Source organism: Pan troglodytes, chromosome 1, assembly GCF_028858775.2.
Source record: "Pan troglodytes isolate AG18354 chromosome 1, NHGRI_mPanTro3-v2.0_pri, whole genome shotgun sequence".
Lineage (NCBI taxonomy): Eukaryota > Metazoa > Chordata > Mammalia > Primates > Hominidae > Pan > Pan troglodytes.
This window is the reverse complement of record NC_072398.2, coordinates 17,335,903-17,361,295: the sequence shown is the minus strand read 5'-3', so window position 1 is coordinate 17,361,295 and position 25,393 is coordinate 17,335,903. Positions and strand designations below refer to the sequence as shown.

The window sequence follows — 25,393 nt, the reverse complement described above, 5'->3', positions numbered from 1 at the left end:
CACTGTAACTCAGCTATAAAGGAAACCGACGTCAAGGGGAGAGATTTAATCACAGAATAATCAGGACTAGAATTTTAAATAGGACATCATTAGCATGTTAATGAATTTTCCCACCTTATGCCAGCTGCCTGAGTAGAAAAGATACTGCAGATGTAGCTCAAAAATCTGGCTGGTTCCCTGGCCCAGTGAGCTGTCAGGAATCTGTGTAGGGTGATCCATAAGCTAAGTGAAGGGATTCTAAGTGAGAATACCAAGCAGCAAGGTTTGGTTTTTCTGAGAACGATGGCTAACTGTGCCCAGCCTAAACTCATTTGTCTTTCGGTGAGTAAGAGGGGAATGGGAGGCAGAGAAGGGGCAGTTGAAGGGCAATGAGGTTGGAGTAGAGGCACCTTTCCAATTACGGTTTGGGATTAGGACCTTTTGCTTTAGATAGAAAAGTTGTAAGTTCGCAATGACAAGATCCTGCCCTAATTCTTGGCACAGTCTCACAATTTTTGAGCTTGAAATAGCTAATGAAAGGAAGCATGAGTGTCTTAGTCCATCTGCGTTACTATGGAGGAATACCTGAGGCTGGGTCATTTATAAAGAAAAGGGAATTCTTTGGCTCACAGTTTTGCAGGCTGTCTAAGAAGCATAGTGCCAACATCTGCTTCTGGTGAGGGCCTCAGGCTGCTTCCACTCATGGCAGAAGATGAAGGGGAGCTGCGTAGGCAGATCACTGGTGAGAGAGGAAGCAAAAAGAGAGAGAAGGGACATGACACACTCTTTTTAACAACCAGCTCTCCCAGAAACTAATAGAGTGAGAACTCACTCATTGATGACCAAGCTATTCATGAGGGATCTGCCCCCACACCCAGACACCTCCCATTAGGCTCCACCTTCAACATTGGGGGTCAAATTTCAACATAAGGTTTGGAGGTCAAAGAAAAGAAACTATAGCAGTGGCAGATTATACTGAGGTATCGGTTTAACTCTGAAGTTCCCAGATGCAGCTACTTGCAGAATTTCACTTCACACCTATTAAGAAAAGTCTTTTAGTTTAGAAATCCTGTGAGTTACAAGTTCTGCATATATAGGCAGTAATTCTTTTTTCCATATATGTCAGATATATGTAGAAGAAACATTGATAAAAAGTATAACAAAAGAATAAAATCTATGGGTCTCTTTTATTGGCAGGGAGAGGGAGGAAATGGAGAGCCGAGACAATACATACAACAAAGATAAAAACAATAAAATTAGCAAACAACAATAAAATTTAAAAACAAAGACAGAAGAAAATGCCAATGTCAAGTGTTAATTATTTGGTTGAGAATATGATGTGATAATGAACTTCCTAGAAGTCACAGCAAAGAAGACAGTTGAAGCATCATCCTTCTTCCTCAAAAGCACCTTGAAAAGCACAGTTTTTTGGGAATTCAGAGTGATGCTAAATTCTTAAGACACTTCTCTTGAAAGCATAGTGGAAAGTCCTCCTGAACAGATTTATAACACATGCAGAAAGCTCTTTTACTTGTATTATTATTTTTTACAACTTTTTATTTTAGGTTCAGGAATACCTGTGCAGGTTCTTTATATAGGTAAATTGCATGTCATCGGGGTTTGGTGTCCAGAATATTTTATCACCCAGGTGATAAGCATGTTATCCGATGGTTGTGACCAACTACCTCTAGGAAAAAAACATATTGGGGGTCCCTTCAAAGCAGGAGGGACTGTGCACAGGAGAGACTGAAACCACATACACATTTTAGATATGTAGGTATGTATAGTTTTTCCCACAAAAAGATCCAGTTTTTCAGCAGATTTTTAAAGGGGTCATTCTAAGATTCCTCAAATTTTAAGAAACATTAAGATATTAAACTGTCGAGGTGAATTAGGGCTTGGGCTAGTGAAGTTTAAACACGGCATCTTCCAATTTCTGACATTATTTCAAGATGTAACTTAGCACCTAAAAAGTGGCTGGAGAACATATCCTGTACACTCACCAAATGTCACTTCTTTCCTCTGAGCTTTGGCTACGACCTATGTATAAGAAAACTTAGCTCTCCGGGCCAGAACCGTGGTAGTGCTCTTGATAACAGAGGGCCAAGCCGTCTGCTTTGGAACCAGATGAGTGTTGCGGTGCTATGTGGCAAGAAATGTAGATGTTTATATGGGAAATAGATATGTGTCTGCCTTTCCAAATTCAAAATCTTCGGTCATTTAGATTAAAAAAAATATGTCAAATAGGATCTTTTGGAAGAAATAAAAAAAATTCAAAATCTTTTCCCTCAGGTTTTTCTGATAGGCTGAGGTTTTAAATCTCTAATCATTTATCTTTGATTTGCCTTATTGATTACATTATCACTTTATCAGGACCCTGATTAAATCTGTTTGTGTTTTTAATTTCTCTCCATTTTTTCCTTTCCAGTTACATCCTTGCATCACTATTAGTGTGATTATTTCCCTTCAGCCATTTTTGCCTGTGAATTTCTAAGCTTGAAATTTGCAACTAACTTTCTCCCTCCTTTATTAAGTCGCTGTGATAATTCTTTTGGGAGGCATCGCCATACAGTGGAAAAAGCCTGGATTAGGATGTAGGGGGCGTCAGTTTAATCTCAGTCCTGCCCTTCCCTAATCATCTGCATAGCACCTGATGTATATAGCATCAGAATGTGAGGCTCAATGAATGAATAGTCTTCAGCAACTCACTGAATTTTATCTGAGTCTCAATTGCTTCATATGTAATACTGTAGAACCAGATCTTGAAGTTGCATTTCTATCCATCCATCCATCCTTTCCACAAGCATTTATTGAGTACTTACAATATGCTAGGCGCTGTGGCAGGCCCTCATGGTCCAGAGATGAATTAGATAGTCCCTGTGGCTACTGAGGTCCCTTTTAACTCTAGCCCCTTGTATGTGAATTTCCACAATTCAATTTATACTTTGTTCGTTTATTTTCTTGCTCTCAGCTACTTTTGATCTCCTTTTCCCACTTTTATCCGTATATATTTTTAAAAGTCCCTACTATTGTTACATCTTTTTTCACTTGTCTCTCTACTTGTTTCTATACTCCCTTAAAATACGTAAGTCACTTACCCCCTGGGTGGAAATACAATGATGTTTTCAATTATATTTCATACCAAATTGCAACAGGCAGTTTTTTTTTTAACATGCTGATTCATTTAGAGCAGAAACTTGACTCTATGTAATAGGGTGGGTACATGTGTCTCTTAAATATCTGCCAGATTTTCTGCTTTGTAGATTATTCTTACTAATGAGTGCGTATTAGAGTCTCTTTGTACATTTCATATGCACTCTGGGCTTTGATAATGTTGGTAGACACATGTACTCACACACGCTCATATAATGTCCTGAAGATTAAGCTAAGAGTGATGGTAAGTGGAACTTCATGATCTTAAAGAAGAGCCTATTTGCCATGATTTGGGTGAGGGGATTATTTTTTGCATGGGGACCCTACCATGTATTGCAGAACATTTCACATCCCTGGTCATTGCCTGCATCCAACTCTTCTTCCCACCCCCATTTTTCAATGCCCCCAGGTAGGAGTGGTACCACCCTCAGTTAACTGCATAACTTCAGCCTAATGCTTTATGTTTTAGTATCATCCCTATGATTTGAAAATATGTTGTCATGATCATTAGAACTTGCCTGGAATTAATAAAACCAAATTCTATTATTCACATTATCTTTCATATAGATCCTTAGAGGTTTAAATATAAGTTCTTTGCAGATTTCTTCCTCCATTGCTCTTTACTGTGTATATTCAGTATGTATTTCTTGGGCACAGATTTCTGTATGCACAGATGAGCTACAGCTATTGTGGATTTAATGTTTTCTTTGAAGAAAAGGAATGATCCCTCTTACGAAGTCACCCTCTTTTTAGTAACAAAGACTTATCCCTTTCTTTTTGTTTCTCAAGCACTTGAGAACTAAGCACTGTGCTAAGACTTGACATACTTTAGTCATCTCATCCTCTGGACCACTGTGGTACCGGCTCCACTGGAATCTCTGTCTTACCGACGAAGAAGCTGAGGTTTAGGAAGGATCCTGCCACAGAGCCTTCAGGGGGCAAGGCCACCATCTGAATCCCTCTTACCTGCCATTTTACCTTTGACGTTGCTTTATGTTCTTTATGAATTTGATTCCTAATGTCAGTCTCTCTATCCATCCCGCAACCTCATCACCCTACCTAAATACCACACTCATAGATTCATAATTACAAAACAAAAGTCTACAAAAAAAAAGTCATCTATTGATGATGTTGAACATCCTGAAAAGACGGGTATTTTTTTTTTCATTTTTGAAGTTTTCAAGCACCCTCCCTATATTTTGTGCCTGAGATGACGATCCACTATCTGCCATGTTGCTATAGCAGATGGATAATTTAACTCAGTAGTAGGAGGTTCTATAGGTTATCACCCTATGAAACTCATATCTTTTGTATTAAAACCTCAATTCTTTATTTTCGAAGGGTGACTAGGAGAAACTTGGCATACTACCATAAATCAGAGAGAAGTTGAACTATAGCAATTTAATTGGATACATATTCGTTGACTTCAAACCAGTTTTTTGTATATTTTCAAAGAACTGTTGCTAGTTCTGCTTCCTGTTCTAAAATGCTGAAATGGCAATGTTTTCCTTTGTATTCCTATAAGTAAATGCATTGGTTATTAGATTGATACATTATTCAGTTCCTGGTAAAGAAGTAGTTAGAAGCCCTGTTTGCTTTTAAGAATTTACTAATTTGTCATCCTTTAGATTACAAGGAATTCAATTTGCAACATGTGATGTCAATCTTCCTAGGCTTCTTTTGAGTGAGTTTTGAACTTTGGTTAAATAAAACAACTTTTTTTTTTTTTGAGATGGAGTCTCACTCTATTGCCAAGGCTGGAGTGCGGTGGCGTGATCTTGGCTCACTGCAACCTCCACCTCCCGGGTTCAGGCAATTCTCTGCCTCAGCCTCCCGAATAGCTGGGATTACAGGCGCCCGCCACCATGCCTGGCTAATTTTTGTATTTTTAGTAGAGACGGGGTTTCACCATCCTGGCCAGGCTGGTCTTGAACTCCTGACCTCGTGATCCGCCTGCCTCGGCCCCCTAAAGGGCTGGGATTACAGGCATGAGCCACTGCGCCCAGCATAAATAAAAAAAAATTTAAACTATTATATAATTTAGGATTTTCAGGAATGAAGGTTGATTCTTTATAAACCAAATTTGATTTTGTGAGGTTTTGCAGAATTTAATTTTACTTGGCTAAATATGACTCTTTTATATGGTCACAGTTTTTTCAATGATTAATTTGGTAAGAAATATTTTGTTTTCCTTCTTGGCATTATCATGAGTTATGGCTTCCTGTACACATTCCTGCCATTTTAGCTGTGTACTTTTTCTTTGAAGCTGCCATATGTTAACAACCCAAGAGAGATGGTATTTACTGGAGAGATCATCACTTGTTGCTAATTTGATTTTTCAGATTCTCTGAGCTCTTATAAAAGAGAACGAGCATGCTGATGAATGTTTTCCTGCCCTGACTGCTTTGAGGAGCTAGTGTTTGCTGCCCTGGGCCCTTAGTCCTGTTATGTTTTGGACTTGGGGATGGCCACTGTGTCTAATCCACTTTCCATTGAGGCTTTTCTGTAACTGGGGAGGGCTAGATCACTGTAGGGGTGGACAACCCTGAGTGAATGCACTGCAATTTAATATTTATGGCCAGTACAGAAACCATCAAGAATTGCTTAAGGATTTACTGACTTGGCATCATCAAAAATTTATGAGGCAGGCATGCTCATATTCCACAAGCCTGCATAGTCATAGAATGTTGTTTTATTTTTCTTTTGACATTATGCTTTCTGGAGTCTTAATAACTCATTAACAACTGATGACACACTTTGCTTTTTGGTTTAATTATAACCAAATTTTATTTGCCAAAATGATGTTTAATTTTTGGTGTATTAACCCATTATGAATATCTCTCTTTTCCTATGTTTACTATGACTGCTTTATACTTCCAGTCTCCCCAATTCTGATATTTTCCTTCCCCAAGAAAGAACCAAATACAATTATATTACGATTGCATGGTCTATCTGGTTTGGACAGGGTGACTGAAATCTTGGGCTTCTTTTTAACTCTGAATTGGATCCAGCATTCTACTTTGCTTTATATGTACCAATTATGTTGGGTGAGACATATACATTGGAATTTGGCAAGTGTCTGTATACCCTTCACCCAACTCCATTGTTTTCAGAGACTGAGTAACAGTAGTGGCTGGATACCAACTTCATGTCTGCCCTAAGAAGGTCACCAAACACTGACATTCCCCAGTGGTCTGGAATCCTGCAAATCTGTCAGCCTTTGGAAGTGAAGTAATTCTCCCCTAAAGATTATAGAGAAATTCTCTGAAGTCAAAGCTGATGAAATGTCTGGAGTTACTCTAGGATAAAATTTTAATTTATTTCAAAAAATACCTTTAGCATAAAATAAAATTTTTGAAATGAATGAAAAATGTTTATCATACAACTTCTATAACAGAGCCCCTGGTTGCATTTTTGGCATTCTCTTCTGTGCTTGCAGCACAGGAAAGCTTTTTACACACTTGTACTGAGAAAGAGGATGCAATTTTACATCCTCTGGCTGTCCTTAACCTTATAGGACAATAGTGAGAGCATGGCACCAATTAATCCTCATAACTGTAGTTTGAGACAAATTTATTATTCCCAATCTACCAATGTGTGAAACTGAGGCTCAGTGAATCAACAGAGTGGCTCAAGTTTCTGTATATGGGAAGTAAAGAACTGGAATGAGACTCATCTGTCTCACTTCAGAGCCATACTCTTCATTATACACTTCTGTGTCCCTGGTTGCATTATAATATTCCAATTTATTATTTTTTATGTACATAACAGTCCAAGAATCAATATACTGTGACTTACTTAACTACCTCCTTATTCTGAGGTGTTTAATGATTATTTCATGAATTTGTTTCTGAAGATAAAGTGCCAAGATTGGGATTAATGACCCAAAGAATGCAGTCATTTTTATGGCTTCATACATACTGCAGATTGATTTGCAGGTTATAGCAATTTAATTGATACTACCAATCCATCCTTTCTAATAATAAGCATTATTTTTTAAAAGATTATTAGTATAATAACAGAGTGGTATTTAATTCATGCCTTGTTTTTGCATATCTTTGACTAATACATTCAACTTGTTTTTTTGTGCCTTTATAAGTTTTTTTTGAGACAGGGTCTCACTCTGTCACCTAGGCTGGAGTGCAGTGGCATTATCTCGGCTCACTGCAACCTCCACCTCCTGGGCTCAAGCAATCCTCCCATCTCAGTCTTCTGAGTAGCTGGAAGTACAGGCATGTGCCACCATGGCCTGGCTTGGTAGAGACGGGATTATGCCATGTTGCCTAGAGTGGTCTCGAACTCCTGGGCTCAAGTGATCCACCTGCCTTGGCTTCCAAAAGTGGTGGGATTACAGAGTGAGCCACCATGCCGGGCCTACTTTTTTTCATTCTGTGTTTCACTCACGTCCGTGTGAAGAGACCACCAAACAGGCTTTGTGTGAGCAACAAGGCTGTTTATTTCACCTGGGTGCAGGCAGGCTGAGTCTGAAAAGAGAGTCAGCGAAGGGAGATAGGGGTGGGGCTGTTTTATAAGATTTGGGTAGGTAAAGGAAAATTACAGTCAAAGGGGGGTTGTTCTCTGGCGGGCAGGAGTGGGGGGTCACAAGGTGCTCAGTGGGGGAGCTTTTGAGCCAGGATGAGCCAGGAGAAGGAATTTCACCAGATAATGTCATCAGTTAAGGCAGGAACAGGCCATTTTCACTTCTTTTGTGGTGGAATGTCATCAGTTAAGGCAGGAACCGGCCATCTGGATGTGTACGTGCAGGTCACAGGGGCTATGATAGCTTAGCTTGGGCTCAGAGGCCTGACATTCCTGTCTTCTTATATTAATAAGAAAAATAAAACGAAATAGTAGTAAAGTGTTGGGATGGTGAAAAGTTTTGGGGGTGGTATGGAGAGATAATGGGCGATGTTTCTCAGGGCTGCTTCGAGCGGGATTAGGGGTGGCGTGGGAACCTAGAGTGGGAGAGATTAAGCTGAAGGAAGATTTTGTGGTAAGGGGTGATATTGTGGGACCGTTAGAAGAAACATTTGTCATTTAGAATTATTGGTGATGGCCTGGATAAGGTTTTGGATGAACTGAAAAACTAAACGGAATAAGAGAAGGAGAAAAATAGGTATTAAAGGTCTAAGAATTGGGAGGACCCAGGACATCTAATTAGAGAGTGCCTAAGGAGGTTCAGCATAGTCCTGCCGGCAAAGATTATTTATTTACTTCAAGAGTTAAGAGCGGCAGTTTGGGGATAGCACCAGGAGATATCAGCTGTGATGGCTTGGAAAAACAGTGTAAACCGGCAGCGTAAACAAGAGCAGGGCATGTATGAGTAGTTGAGAACAGTGAATAGGAGTATGACTAGACAGAAGATAGTAGGGATGACAAGTTTTTTGGGGCACAGTCCAAGTTGGTCTGGTGTCTGGAATGAGACTGGGGCCTAATAAAAAGGAGCGTCCATACAGGAGCTCAAATGGGCTGTACCCTGTAGCATTCCGAGGACAGGCCTAAATTCTGAGAAGGGAAAGAGGTAAAAGTATTGTCCAGTCTTTTTTAAGTTGGTGGCTGAGCTTGGTGAGGTGTGTTTTTAAAAGACCATTAGTCTGTTCTACCTTTCGTGAAGACGGAGGACCATAAGGGATATAAAGGTTTCACTGAATACTAAGAGCCTGAAAACCTGCTTGGCTGATTCGACTAATAAAGGCTCGTCTGTTATCAGACTGTATTGAGGTGGGAAGGCTAAACTGAGGAATTATGTCTGACAGAAGGGAAGAAATGACTGCTGTGGCCTTCTCAGACCCTGTAGGAAAGGCCTCTACCCATCCAGTGAAATGGCTACCCAGGCTAAGAGGTATTTTAATTTTCTGACTTGGGGCATGTGAGTAAAGTCAATTTGCCAGTCCTGGGCAGGGGCAAATCCCCGAGCTTGATGTGTAGGGAAGGGAGGAGGCCTGAACAATCCCCAAGGGGTAGTAGAATAGCAGATGGAACACTGAGAAGTGATTTCCTTGAGGATAGATTTCCAGGATGGAAAGGAAATGAGAGGTTCTAAGAGACGGGCTAGCGGCTTGTAACCTATGTGGAAGAGGTTATGAAATGACGAGAGAATAGAATGGGACTGTGAGGCTGCAAGGAGATATTTTCCTTGGTCTAAGAACCATTTGCCTTGTGTGGGAAGAGACTGATAGGTGGAAGTTTCAGCGGGGGAGTGACCGATGTGAAGGAGAAAAACTGGCCGTGAGGGACAGAAGTTGGAGAGCTAGCTGCTTGTCTAGCCACCTTATCAGCATAAGCGTTGCCTAGAGCAATGGGATCTGACGCCTTTTGATGGCCTTTGCAGTGAATGACTCCAGCTTCCTTTGGAAGTGAAGCAGCCTTGAGCAGAGTTTTTATTAAAGAGGCATTAATGATGGAGGACCCTTGCGTAGTGAGGAAACCTCTTTCAGCGCATATAACAGCATGGTGGTGTATGATATGGAAGGCATATTTAGAGTCAGTATAAATATTGACGTGTCGTCCTTTTGCAAGAGTGAGGGCTTGAGTTAAGGCAACTAGTTCGGCTTTCTGAGAGGTAGTGGAGCGGGGGCAGAGTGGTAGCCTTGATGATAGATGTGGAAGCTACTATAGCATAGCCTGCCTTTGCTGGTGAGTGGCGATTAGGCCTGGTGGAACTGCCATCAATAAACCAAATGTGATCAGGGTGAGGAACAGGAAAGAAGGAAATATGGGGAAATGGGGTGAATGTTAGGTGGATCAGAGAGATACAGTCATGAGGGTCAGGTGTGGTATCCGGAATAATGTGGGAGGCCAGATTGAAGTCCATGCCAGGAACAGTGGTAATTGTGGGACACTCAACAAAGAGTGAGTACAGCTGAAGGAGCTGGGGGAGCAGAAAGTATATGCCTCAGGTGTGAGGAAGAAAATAGATTTTGGAAGTTATGAGAACTGTAGAGAGTGAGTTGAGCATAGTTTGTGATTTTGAGGGCCTCTAAAAGTATTAAAGCAGTGGTAGCCACTGCACACAGACATGAGGGCTGGGCTAAAACAGTAAGGTCAAGTTGTTTGGACAGAAAGGCTACAGGGTGCGGTCCTGGCTCTTGTGTAAGAATTCTGACCTCACTATCCATGCCTAGGAAGGAAAGGAGTTGTTGTTTTGTAAGGGATTGAGGTTTGGGAGATTAGTCAGACATGATCAGCCGGGAGAGCATGTGTGTTTTTATGAGAATTATGCCGAGATAGGTAACAGATGAGGATGAAATTTGGGCTTGATTGAAGTAATGGGGGCTGTCTGTGAAGCCTTGTGGCAGTACAGCCCAGGTAATCTGCTGAGCCTGATGGGTGTCAGGGTCAGTCTAAGTGAAAGCGAAGAGAGGCTGGGATGAAGGGTGCAAAGGGATAGTAAAGAAAGCATGTTTGAGATCCAGAACAGAATAATGGGCTGTGGAGGGAGGTATTGAGGATAGGAGAGTATATGGGTTTGGCACCACGGGGTGGATAGGCAAAACAATTTCATTGATAAGGCGCAGATCCTGAACTAACCTGTAAGGCTTGTCTGGTTCTAGGACAGGTAAAATGGGGGAATTATAAGGAGAGTTTATAGGCTTTAAAAGGCCATGCTGTAACAGGTGAGTGATAACAGGCTTTAATCCTTTTAAAGCGTGCTGTGGGATGGGATATTGGCATTGAGCAGGGTAAGGGTGATTAGGTTTTAATGAGATGGTAAGGGGTGCATGATCGGTCACCAAGGAGGGAGTAGAGGTATCTTATACTTGTGGGTTAAAGTGGGGGGATACAAGAGGAGGACACAAAGGAGGCTTTGGATTGGGAAGAAGGGCGGCAATGAGATTCAGCTGTAGTCCAGGAAGAGTCAGGGAAGCAGATAATTTAGTTAAAGTGTCTCAGCCTAATAAGGGAACTGGACAGGTGGGGATAATTAAAAAGGAGTGCTTAAAAGAGTATTGTCAAAGTTGGCACCAGAGTTGGGGAGTTTTAAGAGGTTTAGAAGCCTGGCCGTCAATACCTACAACAGTTATGGAGGCAAGGGAAACAGGCCCTTGAAAAGAAGGTAATGTGGAGTGGGTAGCCTCCGTATTGATTAAGAAGGGGAAGGACTTACCCTCCACTGTGAGAGTTACCCAAATCTCGGCATCCATGATGGTCTAGGGGGCTTCCAAGGCGATTTGGCAGTGTCAGTCTTCAGCTGCTAAGCCGAGAAGATCTGGGAAGGAGTCAGTCAGAGAGCCTTGGGCCAGAGTTCCAGGGGCTCTGGGAGTGGCTGCCAGGTGAGTTGAACAGTCCGATTTTCAGTGGAGTCCCGCACAGATGAGATGCGGCTTAGGAGGAATCCTGGGCTGCGGGCATTCCTTGGCCTGGTGGCCAGATTTCTGGCACTTGTAGCAAGCTCCTGGGGGAGGCAGGCCTGGAGGATCTCCTGGTCACTGCGGTTTAGGCATTTGGAAGTTCTTGTGTGCTGGAGATGTGGCTGGGGTTTGTCTCACAGTGGAGGCAAGGAATTGCAACTCAGAAATATGTTGCTACTTGGCTGCCTCTACTCTATTATTGTACACCTTGAAGGCACGGTTAATTAAGTCCTGTTGTGGGGTTTGAGGGCTGGAATTTAATTTTTGGAGTTTTATTTAATGTCGGGAGCAGATTGGGTAATAAAATGTATATTGAGAATAAGACGGCCTTTTGACCTTTTAGGGTCTAGGGCTGTAAAGCGTCTCAGGGTTGCTGCCAAATGAGCCATGAACTGGGCTGGGTTTTTATCGTCACCGAAAAAGAGCCTAAATGCTATCTGATTTGGGAAAAAGAAAAAGGAGCATTCACCTTGACTATGCCTTTAGCTCCAGCCACCTTTTTAAGAGGAAATTGCTGGGCAGGTGGGGGAGGGCTAGTCACGGAACGAAACTGTAAGCCAGACCGGGTGTGAGGAGGGGAGGTGATAAAAGGATCTATAGGGTGGAGGAGCAGAGGCCGAGGAAGAATTTGGACCTAGCTTGGCCTGGTGAGGAGGGGAGAGGTCAGATGGGTCTGTAGAAAAGGAAGATTAGAAAGACTTAGCGACGCTTGGGGTTGAGACTGAGGGGACAGGCAGGAGGGAAAGAAGGAAGATTTGGGATGAGTTGTACTGGGAACAGAGACTAGGGAGGGACCGATGTGTAAAAGAATGTCTGGACGTCAGGCACCTCAGACCGTTTGCCTATTTTATGACAAGAATTATTTAGATCTTGTAGGATGGAAAAATTGAACGTGCCGTTTTCTGGCTATTTGGAACCACTGTCGAGTTTGTATTGGGGTCAAGCGGCATTGCAGAAGAAAATAAGACATTTAGGTTTTAGGTCAGGTGTAAGTTGAATAGGTTTTAGGTTTTTAAGAACACAGGCTAAGGGAGAAGAAGGGGGCAATGGAGGGCAGAAGCTTGCCCATAGTGAAGGAGGCAAGCCCAGAGAAGAGAGAGAGTAGAGACACGGAGAGAAGGGGTGGGGGGTTCTTGCCCCCTAGAAAAGCTGTACTTGCCACTAAGGGTGAAGGACCAAGGCAGGCGTCCCCGCGTGGTCAGACACCTCTGAAACGTGGGTGAATAATCATGCAGGCGTCCCCGTGTGATTAAACACCAAGCGAAGACTGTCTTCCCGAGTCCGTGAACAGCGCCAGAGTTTTGGGTCCACAGATAAAACGCGTCTCCTTCATCTCTACCAGAAAAGGAAAGGAACTGAAATTAAGAGAAGGGAGAGATTGAAGTGTGGCGCCAAGATTGAAAGGAAAAAGAGGTTGAGGGATAGTGAGAGAGGTTGGAGAAGAGAGTAAAAAGAGGCCGCTTACCAGATTTAAAATTGGTGAGATGTTCCTTGGGCGGGTTGGTCTGAGGACCAGAGGTCATAGGTGGATCTTTCTCATAGAACAAAGAGCAGGAGGACAGGGGATTGATCTCCCAAGGGAGGTCCCCCGATCCGAGTCACGGCACCAAATTTCACTCGCGTCCGTGTGAAGAGACCACTAAACAGGCTTTGTGTGAGCAACAAGGCTGTTTATTTCACCTGGGTGCAAGCGGGCTGAGTCCGAAAAGAGAGTCAGCGAAGGGAGATAGGGGTGGGGCTGTTTTATAAGATTTGGGTAGATAAAGGAAAATTACAGTCAAAGGGAGGTTCTCTGGCGGGCAGGAGTGGGGGTCACAAGGTGCTCAGTAGGGGAGCTTTTGAGCCAGAATGAGCCAGGAGAAGGAATTTCACCAGATAATGTCATCAGTTAAGGCAGGAACAGGCCATTTTCACTTCTTTTGTGGTGGAATGTCATCAGTTAAGACAGAAACTGGCCATCTGGATGTGTACTTGCAGGTCACAGGGGATATGATGGCTTAGCTTGGGCTCAGAGGCCTGACAGTGTGTTGTCTATGTCCTTTGTCTATTGGTTTTATTTTGAAGGAGGCACCTAGTGGTTTTCTTCTCTTTATATAATATGGTTATCAATCATTTTTCCTATTTGTATGTGTGTGTGTATTTGTGAAATTAACCCCCATCATGATTAATAATGGACCAAGAACAAAGTATAAAAAATAATATCATGTTGAGATAAAGGTGTAGAATGGATTTTAAACTTCTTAAGGCATTAGGGTGCAAATGATGTACTAAACAACATAGACCGATCTTTCTGAGTAAAAACATTCTATTTCCACTCTGTGTATTAATATGCATTGGACCTGGCCTTTCAAACAAATGTGATATTCAGGGAACTGCCACAATTGAGACCTTAATAAACCAGTTTCACTTTCTTCAGTAAATCTGTGAAAGCTATTATTTTACATTTTCTCCACTGTTAAAATACAGAAACTGAGAGAAGTACTCAGTATCCTACCCAAGACCTTATTTTTCTTCAGGATGCATCTCATGTTTTGTACTTCACTGTCTTTGGCTGTTTTTTTCTTTATTATTTCCCATTTTCTTAAGTTGATCCATTATAAAAACAACTCCTGCTTACAGGACTATTTTTTTCCTTCCAGAGGCGTGCTGTTATTTCATAGGTGAACGGATAGTGTCCTGATGGTGTCTGTGGCCCTTGAAGCTGCAGTTTAAGGAGGGGGTTCAAAGAAATGGTAGAGAAAGGTCGTCCCTGTCCTGGAAGAATGCCAGATAGGATGACCTTTGAAACTGTCACCAGGGGCATGAAAAATGGGTTTGCAATAGTTCCCTGCCCTTCTCTGCACAGACGATATACAGCATTTGATATTAAGGCAAAGATCCTTTTCCATTGATGATGTGTAATCATAAATCATAAGAAATTTCTATGATTTCGGATTCAAGAAGGCACCTTTCTACCTGTTGCAGCTGTTGGGAGTCATTCTCCCTCCAGCCCGACCATGTCTTCCCACGGCTTTTGGCTGCTCCCATTGGCTTTCACATTCTCCTCTCCACCTTTGGACTATCCCCTACCCTTATCTATCCACACATTCACTTCCTACATTCCTTCCATGCCTAATCAGGACAGCTCCTCTGACCACCTTAACTTCCCAGGATGTCTGCGTGCTCTGGATAAAGTGCGCTAAGCCCCGCCCCTCCCCGTGTGATCTGAGTCGGGCCCCACTGACTCTCCTGTATACACATCCTCTGTCCTCCTTGGACCCATATTTATAGTCAGTCTCTCTGTTCCCACCCTGCATGGCACTTGACCTGATGCTGGGAAGGTAATCATTATCCTTCCCTTAATGTTTCAGGATTATTCATTCTATTTTGCCACATCTAGTGTAATATTTAATAGCATCTATGAAGAAGACTGAAGACTATAAATAAATGCTCTCTTTAGTATTGAGAGGGTTTTATACAATATAAAATTTAGAGTACATTTTTTTCTCAGGAGGTCTGACATTAATATTAATCGTGAGCCCCAAAGTAGAAGCTTTTATATTTTAGCATAATGAAGTTTACCATATGTTTCAAAGTCACTTGCAATTGTGCTTCTCATAATGACAATTAGAAAGGTCATCCTGTCTTGCCAGGCTCCATTAGGTATATAAACCAGCTCGTGGCTGTCACCGTGAAATGTGTTAAGGCACTTGTATGCAAATTCAAGGGGAGACATGATATTTTTTATCCCAAAGTGTAGCTGTTTACAACTAATTACCAAACACGGAACAAGCCTATTGTTTGCCTTTACATGATATATGGGCATAGAAGTTTCTAAAGCAAATTCTCCTCTGTCTTTTCATTGATTAAATTATATGAAGTCACCCTCTTCCATGAAGCATTACGTGATGAGGTCCCCAAAGCACTGAATAAAGAAATTTGTCATTAAGACACTGGTGTATTTCTGATCTGTATATTTTTTTTCTGCTTCACTCGAAAAACTTATTATCTGCATGAAAGTATGGAAACTGTTATTGTATTTAACTCTCTACATGTGAACCTTGAAGAAATGATGGGGTGAAGGTGAAATGAAAGGGAGGAGGTGAGGAGGTGGCACAAGTAATGTTTTCTTATGGAACTTGAAGAGGGATAAACCTACATTAGAACCAAAGCAGGTAATTCCTGGGAAACTGAAGCATGCCATTGTGGATGTGGGTCATGGGAACTGATGCTGGAAAAAAATAGTTCCTAATCTGGTTTGGGAATGGCAAATTTGGTTGCCACAATTGAAATATTAATATACTTCTTTGTATGAATGCCCTTTCATTTATGCCTTTTTTTTTTCTTTAAGAGGCGTTTTTTCTCTAAGACAGGCTAAACTTCTGTATTCAAGCCTTTAGAGTTTGCAAACATTTATCAATAGATAAGAAAGATAGATAAAAAGTCCTGGATTCATTAGTGCACAGCCATGGTCTCTACAGTTTTGAAGTTTCTCACTTGGGAGAATACTGGAGAAGAACCTGTGGCCCGTGAAGCATTTGACTGTTAATATTTCATACTATTCAAATGCTTTAATTTAAAAAATTAATCTATGAATTTAACATATATTCATGGGATGCAGACACTGCAGAGAGCTGCCTCTTCCTGGCCTTTGTGTTTGAACTGTGTTCTGGTTGCTTAAGCACCCATCTATCTGGAATGGTTTGTGTTCAGGTTTTCCAGAGGAAAGGATGACTCCATGTTCCTCAAGGAACTTTCCAGGCAAATGAATTTACTATTTTTTAATATTAAAAATGATCCTCTTTATTGAGAGTGATAGACTAAGGGAGGAATAAACAGTTTTAATAGCCCTGTGACACATAAGCGGAGGAAAAGACCCCCTCCATGCTTATGTAAATAGGAAGGAGAACAACTGTAGCAAGAATATAGAAAAGGACTCGTTTCTTCTCTCTTCCACTCTCGTTTTTTGCCCTTTGGCCTAAAGCTGTTAACATTGGGTGAATGTCCCTGTGGTCATCTTGCATTATACCTCATGTTCTGTTTGTTATTGATAGGGATGGATATCTGAGAGTCTGTATCAAGAGTTACATGTAAGTTTGTGTAAGGCCCTTCTTTTGCTTCTACATTTTTGCTCATTGTATGGATGCATTTTGTAGGACTGTGAGCTTATATTTAAAACACCTGTGCGGCAGTGGACCCCTGTGTCACCGCCTGGCCTCTCATTCAGAAGCCTTAGCTGTTCCTCAACTCCTACAACACATGTTGAGCGCCTCTCAGGTGCCAGCTACTGTAATAGGCACTGGGGAGTGGAAGGGTGACAAGATGTGATTCCTGACCTCGAGAGCTTTGCAGTCACTGGTGGAGGAGGCACATGTACACAGCAAATAGGGCACGATGTGTTGAAGTATGAAATGAAGCAATAAACAATGGGTGTCAAGACAGCAGAGATAAGGACAACCAAGGATGCCTTCGAGGAGCCAGGGAGAGCCTCACAGAGGAGGCAGGGCATGCACCGTGGCTTGGGGATGGAAGGGGCAGAAATAGTGTTGTTTTAGGGAAGAGGAGAGCACAGACTCAGAGGTCGGAGGAACGTGGCACATCTAGGAGACAGGGATCCAATCCCAGCCCTACCACTTAGCAGCTGTGTAACTTTGGGAAAGTTTGCTAATCACTCTGAGTATGTTTCCTCCCACGTAAAGTAGAAATAATACTACTACTAATATTGACCTCTTAGGACCATGAGTAGATAAAGTAATAATACATGTAACAATCTTGGCTTAGTGCCCTAGCATATCATAAGGACTCAATAAATATTAGTTTATGTGATTATTGATCTGGCTGGACTGAAGGGTGTAAGAGTGAGAATGATAGGAGATGAGGCTGGAGAAGTGGACAGAGCCACACCATGAGATACCTTTTCACCAGGCTGGGGTTTTCAAGATTTCTGAAAGGTCGTGGCTAGCCATTAAAATAACTTGGTTTCTGTACCCTCCACTGCTCCTGAACATTCTTGTATTACAGTTGTGTTAGTCTGTTTGCATTGCTATCAAGGAATACCTGAGACAGGGTAATTTATAAAGAAAATAAGTTTATTTGGCTTATAGTTCTGCAGGCTGTACATGAAATATAGTGCTGCCATCTGCTTCTGGCAAGGCCTCAGGAAGCTTACAATCATGGCGGAAAGGGCAGGGGAGCCAGCCAGCGTGTCACATGGCGAGAGAGGGAGCAAGAGGCGAGGTGGAGGTGCCAAGCTCTTTTTAAACAACCGGCTCTTGTGTGAACTCATTACCACAGAAAGGGCACCAAGCCATGCGTAAGGGACTCGTCCCCATGACACCAGCACCTCCCACAAGGCCCCACCTCCAACATTGAGGAATCACATTTCAACATGAGATTTGGAGGGGGCAAACATCTAAACTATATCAAAAGTCGATGATTAAACACAGTCTCATATAAATGTTCTACCTCAAAAAAAACCCAAACATTACACACCTATTATAGCTAAGATAAAAAATACTGACAACACCAAGTGCTGCCAAGAAGGTGGAGCAGGCCAATTGCTCATATATCTCTGGTGGGATGTGTCAGTATCGCTGGTGGGGATGTAACAGTAGAGCCATCTGGAAGACAGTGCCAGTGGCTTATGGAGTTAAACATTACACTTGCCATGTGACCTGGCAATTCCACTCCTGGGTACTTATTTATCCTCTAGAAATAAAAATTTATGTCCCACAAAACTGTGATGAATATTTATAGCAGCTTTATTCATAATTGCCTAAAACTGAAAACAAGTCAAATGTCCTTCACTGAGTGGATAGAATAACAAACTATGGTACCTTCACATAATGGAACACGACTCAGTAATAAGGAACAAACTATCAATATACACAACAACCTGGCTGCATCTCAAATGCATTGTACCGAGTGAAAGAAACCAGTCTCAAAAGGCTACAGCTGTAGCATCCTATTCATATGATGCTCTGGAAGAGACCTCTAAGGGCAGGGTTTAGGAATTGGGAGAGGGGCTGGGGAAGGGTCTGATTAGAAATTAACAGCCCAGGGGAATTCTTGGTTTTGTTTTTATTTGTTTTTTGTTGTTGCTGTTGTTTTTTGAGACGGAGTCTCGCTCTGTCACCCAGGCTGGAGTGCAGTGGCGCGACCTCAGCTCACTGCAAGCTCCGCCTCAGCCCAAGGGAATTCTTTAGGGGCCTTGGAATTGTTCTGTATCCTGTTTGTGGTGATGGTTACAAGTTACAGCCCATAGAACTGTACAACAAGTGAATTTTACTGCGTGTAAATTTTTAAAAAATTTTAAAAACTTGAAGACATATAGCTCATTTACCACGTGCTTTACCTGTCTTATCTCATTAATCCTCTCTATGAGGTTGATGTTATTATTACAGGTCGAACATTCCTAATCTGAAAATCCAAAATCTGGAATGCTCCAAAATCTGAAACTAATTTTGAGGCCTGACATGATGCTCAAAGGAAAAGCTCACAGAAGCATTTCGGATTTTGGATTTTCAAATTAGAGATTCTCCACAGGTAATTATGCAGATCTTCCAAAAGCTGAAAAAAATCTGAAATCCACAACACTTTTGGTCCTAAGCATTTCAGATAAGGGATACTCAACCTGGATCTCTATTAGTGCATTATTATCTACTACTACTATTATTATTGACTAAGCAGAGGCTTTGTGAGGTTTGGCCCAAACCCACATACCTTCCAGGGGGCAAAGCCTGGCACAAGCCAGGTGTGCACACTCCCCAGACCCTGAATTTCCACAGCATTGCGAGTCACCCCTCAAGGAGTCACAGAGTGGGTGGTAGATCTTTCTCAGGCTCTTGTACAGGCTGTACCTCAGTTATCCAGCTCGCTGGTCAGTGTGGTTGCTCTGTGCATCATGCTGGTGCAACTTTTACAAATGTGCAAATGTTTTAAATGCTTAGTATCAGAGAGGGAGTTGCCTACTGAATATTTTCTGACCTCTTAACTTGTGCTGTTGGCTAAGTTAAATTTGGCTTCTTTTCAAGGAACTGTTACCTCCCTAGAGGGTTTGTATGGTGACACCCATAAAAATCTTATTCAGTTTTTGTTCAATTCACAGCTTTAACTTAGTCTCCTTAAAAATCACTCAGGTTGTAACCAAAGGCTGCTCTATGGCTGAGTAGAATTGTTAATTATTAATAACTGTTAATCAACTACATAGTCAACCTCAGACAAGAGGGCAAGAGATAATTCCTTAGACACACACACAAAAAGAGCAAAATGTTAAGGTTAGAAAACAGTAAAAACGATGAAGATATTTAATTCTTTTTGCATACTTTGTAATTATTTGTTTAAATATCTATTTCCCTAGCCTCTGTGCCAGTTTTTCTTGTTGTTTTTTATTTTTATTTTTTTAAGAGAGGGTCTTGTGTTGTTGCCCAGGCTGGAGTCCAGTGGTGCAACCATGACTCACTGCATCCTCCCACTCCTGGGCTTTGATCCTCCCACGTCAGGCTCCCAAGCATCTGGGACTACAGGCATGCACCACCATGCCTGGCTAATTTTTAAAACATTTATTTTTGTAGAGATAGGATCTCTCTCTGTTTCCCAGGCTGGCCTTGAACTTCTGGTCTCAAGCAATCCTCTCACCAATCCTCTCACCTCAGTCTCCCAAAGTGCTGGGATTACGTGAGCCATTGCGCCCAGCCTTTTCAAGGCTATTAGTTTTCTGCCCCCAGTTCCTGTAATCCTTGCATAGAATAGGGGCTTAGTAAAGGTTTGCTGAGTTAGAACTCCATTTCAATGGATATTGAACTTGAGAACTGAGTGAGACTTGTGGAGTATGGTATTTCAAAGTATTATTTATCCAACAGTCTGATATTTCAGAATCATTCATTTGCCAACTCCTATGTAGGTACTTTGGAGATATTATTTGAGTTATTCCTTATGACATCCCATGCAGCAAACATATTCCTTCCTAAATGAGGAAGCTGAGGCTAGGAGTGATGAGCTGATTTGCTTGTTATGCACACTGGATGGAGTGTGAGCTGTGTCAGACACGTGAATTCAGATCCTCATTGTGCCACATCACAGGGACATGAGATGGGGTGGCTCTTTCACTTCTGTGAGCCTCACTTTCCCCCTCATTCATTTATGTAACCAATGGTGGGTCCAGGTTTTGTGAGGACTGGAGCTTACACAATTTGAGTATGGGTCTTATTTAAAGAAAAAAATATATAGAATTATGATTCAAATTTGGATACAGGGTTTGAAGAGGACTTGTGACAGCGGAGGACCCTGAGGCTTTATGTGCCATTAGATTCATGGTAAATCTGTCCTTGCTTTCAACTAATTTTTATAGTGAGCCACTACGTGCCGGGCTGTGTCTGCAGCTGGTTACATGTGCTGAGCCTAACAGTACCATCCTGGTCCTCTAGAATGCTAGAGCCCACTGGGAGACACCACCAGAAAACAGACAACGGCAGTACAGTCAGATAAGTGTATGATGGGGAGGTATGAAAAGCCAGGAAAGATTTCTGGAAGAGATGACATCTAAGCTGCTACTCAGGATATGTAAAAGTTAAAATGGAGAAAAGTATGGAAAGCCCATTTGAGGCAGAAGAAAGAACAAGCATGAGAGGTGATAGAGAAAAGCTTCCTTATGGGGACCGTGAGAAGTTTAGCGGGGCTGCGTTGTTCAGTGGGGTGGAGGAGTGGGGAGAGCTTCAGCTCCAGAATTAGGCAGGGGCCAGGTGGGCTTGTATACCATTTAAGGAGCTTGGAAATGGTCCTAAGAGCAATAGGAGGCACTTGGACAGATTTAAGCAGGGAGTGATCTGATAAGATTTACATTGGGGGGATGAAAAAAAGGCCACACTGGGTCCAGCTGCAGAATGGAGAGAGAATCCACTCCACACTGGGCACGAGGGCCATCCCCCTGCAGGGCAGCCGGTGGCAGGAGAGAGGAAGGTGACAGGAGAGCAGCTGTGAGAACGAAGAGGAGGGGATACATTACAAAGTTGTTCAGCAGTGAGAACCAACAGGACTTGAGAGTGGATGCTTAGAGGCAGGAGGTGCAGGTGATCATGAGGGAGGAGATAAGATAGAAGCTTAGCTTTCTGGCCTGGACCACCGGTGGGGGGTATTCATTAGAATCAAGGCCATAAGAACAGCAGATTTGGAAGAGATTGTACGTCTCCTTTGAGCCAGTTGAGTTTGCAGTTTCTGAGTGACATCCAGGTGGAGATGTTCAGTGGAGAGCTGGTTGCAAAGCTGAGGAAGGAGAGCTGACTGACAGCAGGGCTTTGGCTGTTCTCAGCATATGGATTATAATTAGAGCCGTGCAGATAGATGAGAGTGCATGGGAAAAGCCAGTGCAGAGACAAGATGGTGCAAAGGAGTATCCTAAAGAACATTAATCTTTAGGGGACAGGCAGAGGACAAGGAGCCCCAAAGAAGCATGACTGACTGTGGTCAGGGATGAGGGAGGACCGGCAGGAGTGTGTGAGGAGCACGGATTGTTTTTGTTTGTGGGGTTCCCCTGCCTTTAGGGACACACTAACTCTTTGGATATCAACTGGTTGTCCCGGAATTCCATTTAGCTCTGTTTGAGTTGTGTGCAGAGCCCATGGTTTTCACAGCCCCCCTTCCTTTCAGATTTGATAATTTGCTAGAGTGGCTCACAGAACTCAGGAAAACACTTTACTTATGTGTACAGATTTATTGTAGAGGATACAACTCAGGAACAGCCACATGGAAGAGATGCATAGGACAAGGTAGGGGGGTGGCGCAGAGCTTCCATGCCCCCTCCAGGTGCGCCACCTCCCAGCACTGCCATGGCCTCACCAGCCCAGAAGCTCTCTGAACCCTGTGGTTTAGGGTTTTCATGGAGCTTGGTTTTATACATTTTAGGGAGACATGAGACATCAATCAAATACATTTAAGAAATACATTGGTTTGGTCCAGAAAAGCAGGACAACTTGAAGCAAGTTGGGCGGGCAGGGAGGCTTCCAGGTTATAGGAAGGTTTAAAAATTTTCTGATTGGCAATTGGTCAAAAGAGTTATTATCAATACCCAGCATTTTGGGAGGCCGAGGGGGGTGGATCACGAGGTCAGGAGATCAAGACCATCCTGGCTAACACGTGAAACCCCGTCTCTACTAAAAATACAAAAAAAATCAGCCGGGCATGGTGGTGGGCGCCTGTAGTCCCAGCTACTCGGGAGGCTGAGGCAGGAGAATGGCATGAACCTGGGAGGCGGAGCTTGCAGTGAGCTGAGATTGTGCCATTGCACTCCAGCCTGGGCGACAGAGCAAGACTCTGACTCAAAAAAAAAAAAAAAAAAAAAGAAAAAAAAGAAAAAGAAGAGTTATTATCAATAAGAAGGAATGTCTGGGTTTCGATAAGGGGTTGCGCAGACCAAAGTTTTCTCATGCAGCTGAAGCCTCCAGGTGGCAGGCTTCAGAGAGACTAGATTGTAAATATTTATTATCAGATGTAAGGTCTGTGTTGATGTTAATACCGGAGGTTATATCGAGGCATGTTCAACCCTACTTCCCGTCATAGCCTGAGCCAGTCTTTCTGGTTAAATTTTAGAGTTCTCTGGCCTGGCGGGAAGTCCATTTACATGGTTGAGGAACTTAGAATTTTGTTTTTGGTTTACAAAGAGAAAGCAGAGAAGGGTGATGAATGACTGAGCCACATCCTGGTGCCAGCTCTGGACCGGGTTTGGCTGTGGTCTCCACAAACATTTTTGAATGAATACATGAGTGAGCAAGTGAGTGAGTGAATGGGAGGAAGGCCGGTGGGGGGAGGTTTGAGGAGAGTGGGGAAAGGTCTGCTGTGGTGCCTTGAAGGTGGGGAGACCTGGCATGGGGAACACAGAATTGCCAGGTGGATTTGGTGCCCATTTGGAAGGTGGCCCAGTGACTTCTGGGAACAGTGTCCCTGAGATCATGCATTTTCCCCAGCTGTGCTCAGCAGCCTGCTTCAGGGAGAGGGAATGGCAACAGCGAGCATGCCAGGCTGGGGGTTTCCAGGCAGGTAGAGGAGAAAGGCAACTGGGTTCGGGAGCCGAACGGAGTGGCAGGAAGGTGAGTGAAGTGATGGATGGCTATGTCTACGCTGGAGGCTGATAAAGAAGGGAAAGTGATAGGTTGAGGGGTGGGTGGCTGGATGTGGTCGTGAAACAGGGGCAGAAATAACTAGGGTGTGGGAAAAGTAGTGGCAAGGTGGCTGGGAGCTCGGTGGCTCAGTTTGGGTGCAGATGAAGCCAAGGTGAAGTGAGGTGGGATGGTGAGACCAAGGACCCAGAAGCCCAGGTGTCGGCCTGGTGATGCAAGGATGGCGGCAGGGCTCGGGGTGGGGAGGAGGTGGAGGTCCAGGATCAAGGCCCCCAGAGAAGGGGGATGTCCCAGATGAGAGCAATGAGAAGGACAGCTTGGGGTGAAGCTGAATGCCCTGAGCCTTCAAGCAGCAACAGATTATACCTGAAGGTAGAGCCACGTTAGAGACGTGGGAGGACACTGACTGCTTGGGTAGGGGTGGGGAGTGAGCATCCACACTCGAGTGGCTGCAGATGCCATGAGACCCTCCAGGGATGACCAGGTCACTGTTAGGGCAGAGAGGAGGAGGCAGCTTTCAGAAGGAGCTGGGCATGCAGAGCTTGCTAACCAGGGATGGAGGATCCAGGCAGTAGGGCAAAGCCCACGGAGGGGCCCATAGGACGGGACAACTGCGAAGACACTGTCTGCCTTGGAATGCGGGCAGCATCTTCATAGCCATCCAGGGATTTGGACCCTGGCCTTTCTAAGTGAGAGCTATACTTTTTCTATAATTTTTGCCACTACATAACTGCCAAAGTTAAAGGTGGAAAAAGAGTCTCTGTCCTAGCTTTTCATCGACCTTTTCAAAAGGAACAGAAAATCGTCGCATTCTCTTGCTTCTACAATGCCAGTGATTGTCTGATGCATCCTGGATTTGACAAAGGCAGGTAGACACTCACGGTGCAGGGACACGCCAGTTCCAAATCGCATCTTTACTTTTTAAATGTTGAAAAACAAAAAAGACAGTGCATCTTAGAATTTAAGGCAACATAGTAACTAAAGTGGCGGAGGCTTTTAACTGAAACCGGAAGAAACAGCATGAGTTTTTTTGTTTTATGTTTCTTAGCTGAAAGAAACTCAGGCAGGATAACGTGATAAGGAAACTCAGGTATTTGCCTGTGATTGGTTCAGGAACTGTTGGAAAAAGACTCTGGGATTGGGCAGAACTAGAGTTTAGATCACTAGCTGGAAGGACTTTTGAGTCCAGTTTAAGATTTGGAGAGAGTTATAAAGGTTAAGCCAGCATTTATAAGAACATGTGCCAATTAGAGAAGTACAGGAGAATTTGCTGTTTTCTCTGTTATTATAAAGATCATTGTTCTTAAATTTACATTAGTTTGCTAGGCCTACTGCCACAGAAAACCACAGACTGAGTGGCTTGGACAACAGATGTTTATTTTCTCCCAACTCTGAAGGCTGGAAGTTCGAGATCAAGGTGTCAGCACAAATGATCTCTCCCTAAGCCTCTCTGCTTGGCTTGCGGATGGCTGTCTTCTCCCTGCGTTCTCCCTCACATGGCCTTCCCTTTGTGTGTGTCTGTGTCCTCATCTCCTCTCCTCATAGGGACGCCGATCAGACTGGTTTAGGGCTCAACCTCTTGACCTCATTTCAATGTTATCACCTCTCTAAAGACTCTGTTTCCAAAAAGTCACATTCTGAAGTACCAGGGATTAGGGATTCAACATATAAGTTTTGGGGGAGGACACAGTTCAGTCCATAGCAGCCTATTCCATACCTCATTTTATAAGAAGAGAATTTAAAATCAGATCCTTGCCTAGCACTCTTCTGGTCACACACAGAAAATAATCCAGAAAGTTACCTTGGCTGCTCAGCCTCATG

The 25,393-nt window shown here is 43.1% G+C and overlaps 1 protein-coding gene across 5 annotated transcripts in view; it reads left to right on the top strand.

Moving 5' to 3' along the window:
• The window catches only part of DISC1 (DISC1 scaffold protein), a 414,923-nt gene that overhangs the window by 196,152 nt on the left and 193,378 nt on the right, over positions 1 to 25,393 (top strand). For 2 of the 5 annotated variants that reach the window (XM_063790552.1, XM_063790556.1), the window contains exon 10: positions 1 to 25,393. This exon is cut by the window's left edge. The exons of the other annotated variants lie outside the window; for them this stretch is intronic. The gene's annotated coding sequence lies outside the window, so the exon portion shown is untranslated. 5 annotated transcript variants of the gene reach the window in all.